The following is a 9,328-nucleotide window of genomic DNA, read 5'->3' as shown; positions in this document are numbered from 1 at the left end:
CTATCATTGGTATGTCTACATCGACACCCATAACAAGTTTCCACAGAATTTCTACCTAATATCACAAAATATCATCGGCACGCAAGCCCCCAAAAGAAAAACATCAAAAGAGTATCCAGACACAACAACTAAAACAAACAATCTCAAACAAACAAAAACAATATCTAACGCTTCATCCCTATGAAATCCAGCATCTTTCTTACCAACTCCTCCAATGCATATGATCCATCGCGCTCTTATCCAAATCCTTCAACTCATTGTACCAATCCATTTGCCCCTCGAGGTCCTTCAGTTTACCCTTCGTCATTTCCAGTTCTTCACGCATGGCAGCAAACTGTCAGTCACAATGGCAACACTGATCCACCCAAACTCCTTTCTGCTTCTTAGAAGCAGATGCAGTCTCAACTAATGACGTAGAAGCAACCTCTCCAGCAGGCCTAACTCTCTTCCCACGGCGATAATACACTAATAGAGGCGTAGTGGATGCGCGTGACTCAATGACAGGTAAAGGTGACTCTGACAAAACAGGTGGAGCATCAGACGGCTCTAATGGTCGAGCTGTGACAATGGTGGCATCCACTGCTGGTGCAATACTAAAAGGTCCTCCAAACACAGAGACGTCTCTGATCACGTCATCGATAACTGGTACTATGCCAGATGATTGTCCCGTCTCATGAATCGAGAGAGGAGCGTCATCGTTGTCATCAATCCACCCGTTGCTTGTGAAAGCATATCGGGGGTCTATCTGACTAGCGAAAGCAGGATCGACACGGAATGATGAAGCAAACTCAGCCACACCAACCATCTAACCATCTGTGGGGTCGTGATAGGTGTCTCTGGTAAAATGGATCTCAGTGAAGTCTCGAAATATGGCTCGCTACTTGAGTCGTTGATCTCAATGACCTCGTGCTCGTGCGACATCTGCGACACATATGTAACCGTATAAGTAAGTGTGTGATCAACATGAATAGTAACACATAAGGCCCAAAATAAACAGAAAATTACGTATGCACATAAACACACAAGGGTTTTTATACATGATACAATTTTTCTATGTTTATTTAAATTTCTTGGCTTCGAGAATTTTGGACTTATATTTCAAAATTTCTCTGGTTGAATCTAGTGTTTTCCTCCGAAAACATCTAGTTCGCTAACAACCAATGGCTCTGATACCAACTTCTGTCACACCCCAAAAACGTCGCAGCGGAATATTAAACGTAGTGGAGACGGAAGTTGGTGCCCATTTATATCTTGTCGAGCGATGCATTTTATTGTTGGACATATTGATTTATTTTAAACATAAGTTATTAAACATTACGTTTTAAGACACAACACAACCACATAGCTAAGATGTCTTTGATCCTCGCGGATCTTATTACAAAAGTCCCAGAAAGTTTAAAAGTTGTCCAACATATTTAAACAAAACAACATGCATCATTAAACACAAGATACGCCATGATTTCCCGAAGCCGAACTCAAGTACCTGTAGAACACGTTAAAATCAAGTGTCAACACAAAGGAAGGTGAGTTCACGTATTTACTTACAACAAGTTTTATTCCAAGGAAAACTTTCTGATTAAGTGTTTATTTGAAAACATCCATATAAATTTTAGAAAGTCCGTTTTAGTTCCTTATAAAATCCATGGGCCTTCCGCCGGTTAATCAATCCGACAACTGTAATATATATATTGCCCAGGTTTTGTATATTAAATTATTGCGTCAACTTTCAGACTCGTATGTTAGCTAGATGATACGAACTATATATTAACCATGCAGGGATAATCAAAGCTAGACAATAAACAGAATATTAATTAGTCGTTTGACTTGACACGGGGCGACCGGTCACGACGGGGTTGTCAACCCGATAGATCTACCAACAATTCATCGAGTGCAATACTTAACTGATTAAACGGCATCATGGGCGCAGGGTTCTCTCTTTGAGAACAATATGATGTCTGCCTAACGTACAATATATATATCCTACTAATATGACAATTTTATACATGACGTTGTACGAATTCCCCTTAGTCTCCATCATATGAGACCCAGTCAAGAATTCGTCCCCAACTGTACGGTGTTGTTTCACTTAAGAAATACCATACATACAATATTCATTCATCAAAAACGTTTTACTTCGAAACGTATAACTTATCATATTTCATATATTTTCAGCGAAAATATATATTTTATATTAAAAGGTATGTTTTATTTCGAAAACATTATTAAACCCTTTTAACGACGTGTTCTCCCACCAAAACATATACAAAGCAGTAAAAAGAGGGGTTTAGTGACACTCACCTTTGGGTGCGTATTTTAATATCGCAATCCCAGATATTGATTTTCTACACATCCTAATATTGGAACGATTCTACATAAATATACATCACACAAAAATCCTAAGTTTCTCCGTTTCTTAGAATTATCACATAACTTTGAGATTTTCTTGAAAGGTTGTCATTTTTTATAATGTTGGCACGTTAATATATATATATATATATGTATATATATATATATATATATCTATACTACTTTAATAAGGATATAGGAAGGACAGAATGGTAATTGAACAATGTGTTGAAAACACCCTCAATGCACAATGTACAACACTTGACGCACCAAGAAACACAACATAATTTACCCTTCAACTGATTCATCTTCAGCCATCCATTTCTTTCACCTTTTCACACGGATTGTGATCTGAACGGTTGATATTCAGCTCACACGGATCAAGGGTTTTACTTTCATTTGATTTACTCTCACAAAACTTCATCAACCCTTTTTCTCTCTCTTTCTCTCTCTCTGGCGACTCATGAACATATCTGTAAGGATTTCACCAGATCTAGGGTTTTACTTTCATTCGAATTCAAATCCATGACCCCAACCTATGACGGTGTGGTGTGTAGTGTTAAAATCCGCTGATTAGGGTTCCGGCAGTGGGATTCTCGAGCAGATTGGTGGCAGACGAGCATCCGGCTGTAGATGGTGGTTTTCTGGTAGATCTAAGTTTTAAACCCCCAGCCGCTCCTTTTCGTTCTCTCTCAAAGATTCAGTCCAGATCTGCCCTCACTTCGCGATTCACCATAAGCTAAGAGGAGACATGATAGAGGAGAAAGGGAGCCGACAAAGCCCTAGCTGTTGCATCAGGCGGAGATGAGTACTGGAGACCAACTTAGCGTTGTTGTGCCTCAGGAGCCTTAATTTCAGTGCAAATTATACGATTTCACTACTCATTTAGTTAATTTATTATGTGATTCTGCTTTTCCTCAAGATCTGTTGCGATTTACTCACACCGAAATATGAATTTTGTGTTGTTTTGTTTTTGGTAGTTAAATTGAAGAAGTAGATATCATGTTCCATGCACTGATGAACGAGATAAACATTAATCTTGTGGCGTATAAGGTACTAATGTTCTATTTAGTACAAATTTGTTCTTATTTCACTGAATATTAGGTTTCATCATCTTACATCAAAATATTAAGGTTTCATCCTTCTGTTCTTTTAGCTATTATGCCTAACAAGCTGAACTCAGTGCAATGTGCTGGTGTAGACAAAAAGGAAGAACTACTATGGATGCCGACAAGAACCATATTACCAAAGACCAGTGCTTGGCGAGTGAGAAAAGACTCACAAGCGTTGTATAGTCGTTTGGCTAAAGAAACATGGAAATCGTTTTGAGATTGCTTGTTACAAGAACACGGTCCTCTCATGGTGTCCTGGCGTGTAAGCATCTTTAAATCCACCTATATTGATTGAATTCCATTCCTCGAAAAAAATGTTAATATTAGGGTATATCATGTTATTTTGTGTGCAATTTTCAGTTGTATGGTGTTTAGAGTCTGTTATCAAGAGGTTAATTTCAATAATTTGTTGTTTTGTGTTATTGGATTGAGAGATATAAGAACTCTAGGGTTTTAGATATCGAACTTGTGGTCTTAGGTTGTTTTTTAAGTGTATTATAATTTTTTTAAATAACTAACTATTCATGATTTTCTGAATTATTGGTGCTAATGTTCATTTGGATAACATATTGATTTACCTAGGAAGCAATCAAATTACTAATCATGTTTGGTGTTTGAATTTACATTTGGTATGGACCTGTTTTGTTGTTTTCAGATTGAGATGACCCAAGATGGTAGTTTGCGGAGATACAAGTCTTAAGTGCAGAACTCCCAGGTGATGAATTATTTTTTCTTTCGTCGTTAAAGTGACTGTTGGCAATGGCGAATGAAGATTCAGAGTCAGATCTCTGACTAAGGTTCCAATTTAGTGGCAAAATGCGCAAGGGAATACTAGGGTTGTGAGTGTGAAGACTCGAGACGACATATATTTCGTTTCAGATGAATATTTGAGTTATGTTCTACTCCTACATGTACTTTTTATGGTAACATCATCCATTCTTGTTATTTGCATATTCTAAATTGGTACCAATCATTTGGCAGGATGTAGAAAATAATTCAAATTTATGAGGGTGGCGATGCTTAGTTTATGGTTACCCCAGAACAAACATTGTGAGTTTCCGTTTTTAAGATCGCTATTTCATCTGTAGTTTTGTGATTAGCTTTCGTTGAAAAAAGAGAAGCCGGTGACGAAAAAGTTAGCGATTAGACCATTTATAGGTTAAAACTTCGATATTATCGTTTTGTTGTATTATGGTATAGATACTCTATTTTTGGGACAAAGATATCCTGGAAGAACTGACAGAGAGGTATATTTGTATCTTATGAATACCAGTTTGAAGATTTCGAGTGCGTTGGCAGCTGCTGTGATTACATTTGAAACGTTTATTCTAAATACGATCACAAAACTAGGATTGTTTCTTTATTTGTAAGTATTTTGGTGGTTAAATATAGTAGTTTTTGTATGGGTTGAAATGGGTTGAGTAGACTGACCCAAAACAGTTTCTGTATAAATCCTTTTTCCATATTTGAAGTAGTGAGTGTCTTAAATATGATCACAAAAACTAGAATGTGTACTTTATTTTGTAAGTATCTGGCATGGTTCATAAATGAGCACGGTCAACCCGACGATGTTATCGAGGTTGTTCCCGAAACCCAACCGTCTAATGAAAAAGGCAAACGGAAAAAAGACAAGCAAGTGGTGGGTGAGCAACCGTCCAAACCGAAGTCGACTAAGTGGACGCCAATCGAAGAAGAAGCCTTAGCCAAGGCTTAAATAGGCACATCTACACACCCGACAAAAGGTTATCTTTTTTTTTTTTTAAGTTTATACATTTTTTTGTTTATTTTTTCTTAACAGTTTGTTTTTTTTAAAGTTTAAGTTTTTTTTTTGTTTTTTTTCTTAACACTTGGTTTTTTTCTAAAGTTTATTTTTTTTCTTTATTATTTTCTTAACAGTTGGTTTATAATTGTTTTAAAGTTTGTTGATTTTTTTAAAATATAATTTTTTGTTAACAGTTTGTATTTTTTTAAAGGTTTTTTATTTTTGTTAACACTTTATATATTTTGTTTGTTTTTTATAGGTAATAACTAAACGGGTGATGGGTTTTGGTCCAATGTTTTGGCGAAGTTCCTCGGCCTTATGGACCAAGGCCTGTATCGAGATATGGAACAGATGTCCAACTTTGAGATGGTAGCGGTAATTTTCTTTCTGTTATTTATCTTCTATTTAGTCCATATTGATGCTCCTAGGCTTTTATAATTAAACTTAACAAGAGAGATTGACATAAAATTTTATAAGAGAGATTGACATAAAATTTTATAATTAAAACGCAATTGTGTCATATGCATTTGTGTTTTTTAAGTAAAGTTTTAATTCTAATATATTATATTGTGAAAAAAATTAAAAGTTTGAAAATTCGGGTTGAACGGGTCGTGTTCGGGTCAACCCGCTAATATTCGGGTTGTGTTCGAGTTCATATGTATGACAAGATTTTTGGGTTCGGGTCAGGTTTGGGTTTGTATAAAATTTTCGGGTTCGGGTCGGGTTGGACCCGCCAACTCGACCCGTTTAACACCCTAATTTTACATAAAAAGCCGAGAAAATTGTTAGGTCAATTTTATTTTCATGCCGGTCAGAACTGGTTGATTTGGTGAAAAAGGGTTAAAATTGTATTTTGTGACGTGGAATGATGGTCTGTCGAGAAGCCTTTCAATAGGGTATCAAATTCACTAAACTTAGCCTTTATATTCTGCTCTCAAAAGATGGTGTGGTGGTGAGATGACTTGTGATGACTGTTGTGAGCAACCTACTCTTTACATGTACCTTTTAGCTTTACTTTTAATATATATGTTCATTCTGCAGTAGTTTAGAATTTGCAAAATGAGCGGGTTGGGTAACGAGTCAAAAATGGATGTGGGTTCCTTTTTTGCTAAAGTTGGTTGGGGATGATAAGTGTTGTAGTTCAATGAAAATTATGATAGTTAGGTCAATTTTAGATATGGAATAGTGAAAAGATAGATTGTTATGTACTTTTGATTTTAGTTTGTTCTGTGGGATGTTTTGATATACTTTTTCATTTCCCAAGTGTTCTATGATGCATAAGCTGAGCCTGTGAGGCTATGATGCATAAGCTGAGCATGTGAGGCTATGATGCATAAGCTGAGCCTGTCGACTCTATGATGCATAAGCTGAGCTTGTGTTCTTAATATGTCTGAACTGAAACTGTTAAGGCTATGATGCATAAGCTGAGCCTATGAGGTTACATATGTGTTTCTTGTGCTTAAAACACTTGTACATCATGCTTTAAAGGTTGTTTAAGTTTAGTGGAAAATTACTCTTGTACATCATGCTTTAAAGCGGGGTTACATAACACAATAGACTGTGATGATGATTGTGTTTGAGGCTATGATGCATAAGCTAAGCCTGTTAGGTTACAAATTACTCTTGTTGTGTACTCCGGATTTTGTGTTGTTAATCTGTCTGAACTGAAAGTGTTTAAGGCTGTGATGCAAAAGCTGAGCTTGTGTTCTTAATCTGTCTGAACTAAAAGTGTTGAGTCTATGATGCATAAGCTGAGCTTGTGTTCTTAATCTGTCTGAAGTAAAAGTGTTTTGAGGCTGTGATGCAAAAACTGAGCCTGTGTAATCTATCTGAACTGAAAGTGTTTGAGGCTGTGATGCAAAAACTGAGCCTGTGCAAGGTTCGCTCGGTCCAACAACTCAAGCAAATGTTTTCTTTGCATTTTAGGGGGAACATGTGTGCTTCTCTCCCAGGGCATACAAAACATAGGTTATTGGCGGCAGCTCGCCATATTTAACATATAAAAAAACTTTATATGTTAAATTTGGCGGACTGCCGCTAATAACCTGTGTCTTGTATGCCCTGTGGAGAGAAGCACCCATCTTCCCCCTAAAAAACATAGAAAACATTTGCTTGAGTTGTTGGACCGAGCGAACCTTGCATAATGCGTCAAGGGAAACTATTGGTCGAGCGAGACATTTGTTCAGGTATCCTTATTTCATGATAAAATGATTATGAATAGCTGTGCATAAACTAATCGCAAGTTTGTTTGGTATATGCAGGGTAATAGGGAACAGAGGTTGAACCTGTGGTTTGACGCCACAAAGAACTTCCGTACTTACTCTATTCTATGACTACTGCAGTGACACCGGTCGGCTTGAATCGAGCCCAAATCATTCTGGATTTGAAATGATAGCCATTCAAGTTTATAATAAAAAGCAATCATGCTGTAGTGAACTACTTTAAAAAAAAAACAGATGTATGTATGTATGCATGTTCTGATTATATATTAGAAACCACCTACATATTTCTGATGCTTGAATGGGAACGACTATTGGACCAACAAAAACAAGATAATTTCATATTTATGATGCTAGCTACCAATATGTATTCATAATTGATTATCTTGTATACACTTGTACGAAGTGTCATGCACAGCAAAACGTAAAGTTATTCTTTGTGTGCATTGCCACTCAAGTTCATTGTTTGGGTCAACTAACGGGTCAAAATAGGCTTTCGAACTCTAAAAATGGATCTTCGGAATCAGTTAGTTGTAGCAAGAAAATGGTTGGTTGGGTTATGTGGTTAACTTTACTAGATATGCCATCACTTCATCTGTTATAAAACACAATATTGACCCATCGGTTGGCAGGTTTCAAATCTTGACTTGACCTTTAGAGCATATGTATTGGTAAATATCTGCCAACGTGTAGTAAGTAATCAGACAGCGTTACCTTTTCAACACTTAACATTTTAATGTTGTTTTTGTAGTTATGTTTAATACAAGTATAAATAGTTGGACAAAGGAGTGTTGTTGTGTTGGTCCAAACCGACATGTTATAGGTTGTATTTTTTTTAATAAAGATGGTAACTTTATTATATTCGGCAATGTATATGATTTGAATTACACTTTTTTTTAGATTATATTCGGCAATGTATATGATTTATAATCATTAACTTATGAGTTTTTAAGGGATTACAATTTAAATTACATAAGGTACTAATAGATCCTACTTGACCCGGATTACATCTCTAAACAATGAAACCCTAAAATCTTGAGCCATTTTTCTCTCTAAATTCACTTGCTACAATTTATCGCGCCATATTGAAATCGAAGAACAACAAACCTATAGGTGATAAACTAACGGTAAACGAGTATCCTATTGTAAATCGTCACTCCCGCCAAACCTATAGGTGATAAACTAACGGTAAACGAGTATTCTATTGTAAATCGTCACTCCCGCCGCATCGCGCGGGTAAATGGCTAGTATATATATATATATATATATATATATATATATATATATATATATATATATATATATATATATATATATATATATATATATATATATATATATATATGATTTCTGCGACTTGAACTGTCACACCCCCAAAATTCCACACGCGGAGTACCACCGCTTGGAGGCGTGACTGACCAGGACCAAGCCACCAATTATATCAAACATAGCATTTAATAGAAATCAAAGACATAATTGATGTTCAAAACCAAACACTGTTTAAGTAGCGGAAGCATTAGATGTAAAACCCCAAAACATAAGTATCAATGTGTGAATGTAAAAGTGTTTAATAAGCATTCACGAGTTCTTGTCCACAACGACCCGCCTCTCCTCTGGTGCAAGCTCCAAGTATACCTAAGGCCCTGCAAGGCATGCAGCAAATAATCAACAACTAGTTGAGCGAGTTCACAGATAGTAAGTTCATAATCATAGGGCGTGAGTTAACTAGTGGGGGCTTCCCATGTTTATCCTGGCTAATGAGGGCTTCTCATTAACGGTACTTACTAGACTAACTTCCCGACCAAGTGTTCTTCTTTACCGAGAACAGGAAAACGTACGGGGTCACGTAGGCTTTACGTGACGTGCCCTTCCCCGAGGACAGTGGTACG

At 36.5% G+C, this 9,328-nt stretch overlaps 2 long non-coding RNA genes across 2 annotated transcripts; both read left to right on the top strand.

Annotated features, from left to right (window-relative positions):
- The first annotated feature begins 2,667 nt into the window (after window positions 1–2,667).
- Window positions 2,668–3,747, top strand: LOC118488088. Its single transcript, XR_004883648.1, has 3 exons — window positions 2,668–2,821; window positions 2,904–3,399; window positions 3,548–3,747. It is a non-coding gene; the product is annotated as an uncharacterized LOC118488088 (long non-coding RNA).
- Window positions 3,748–4,128: 381 nt separating this feature from the next.
- On the top strand, window positions 4,129–4,871 carry LOC110916922. Its single transcript, XR_002580120.2, has 3 exons — window positions 4,129–4,349; window positions 4,440–4,508; window positions 4,659–4,871. It is a non-coding gene; the product is annotated as an uncharacterized LOC110916922 (long non-coding RNA).
- The last annotated feature ends 4,457 nt before the right edge of the window (window positions 4,872–9,328 follow it).

Source organism: Helianthus annuus, chromosome 16, assembly GCF_002127325.2.
Source record: "Helianthus annuus cultivar XRQ/B chromosome 16, HanXRQr2.0-SUNRISE, whole genome shotgun sequence".
NCBI classification, from domain to species: Eukaryota; Viridiplantae; Streptophyta; class Magnoliopsida; order Asterales; family Asteraceae; genus Helianthus; species Helianthus annuus.
Note: the sequence above shows the minus strand (reverse complement) of the source record. Positions and strands in the feature narration are given on the sequence as shown.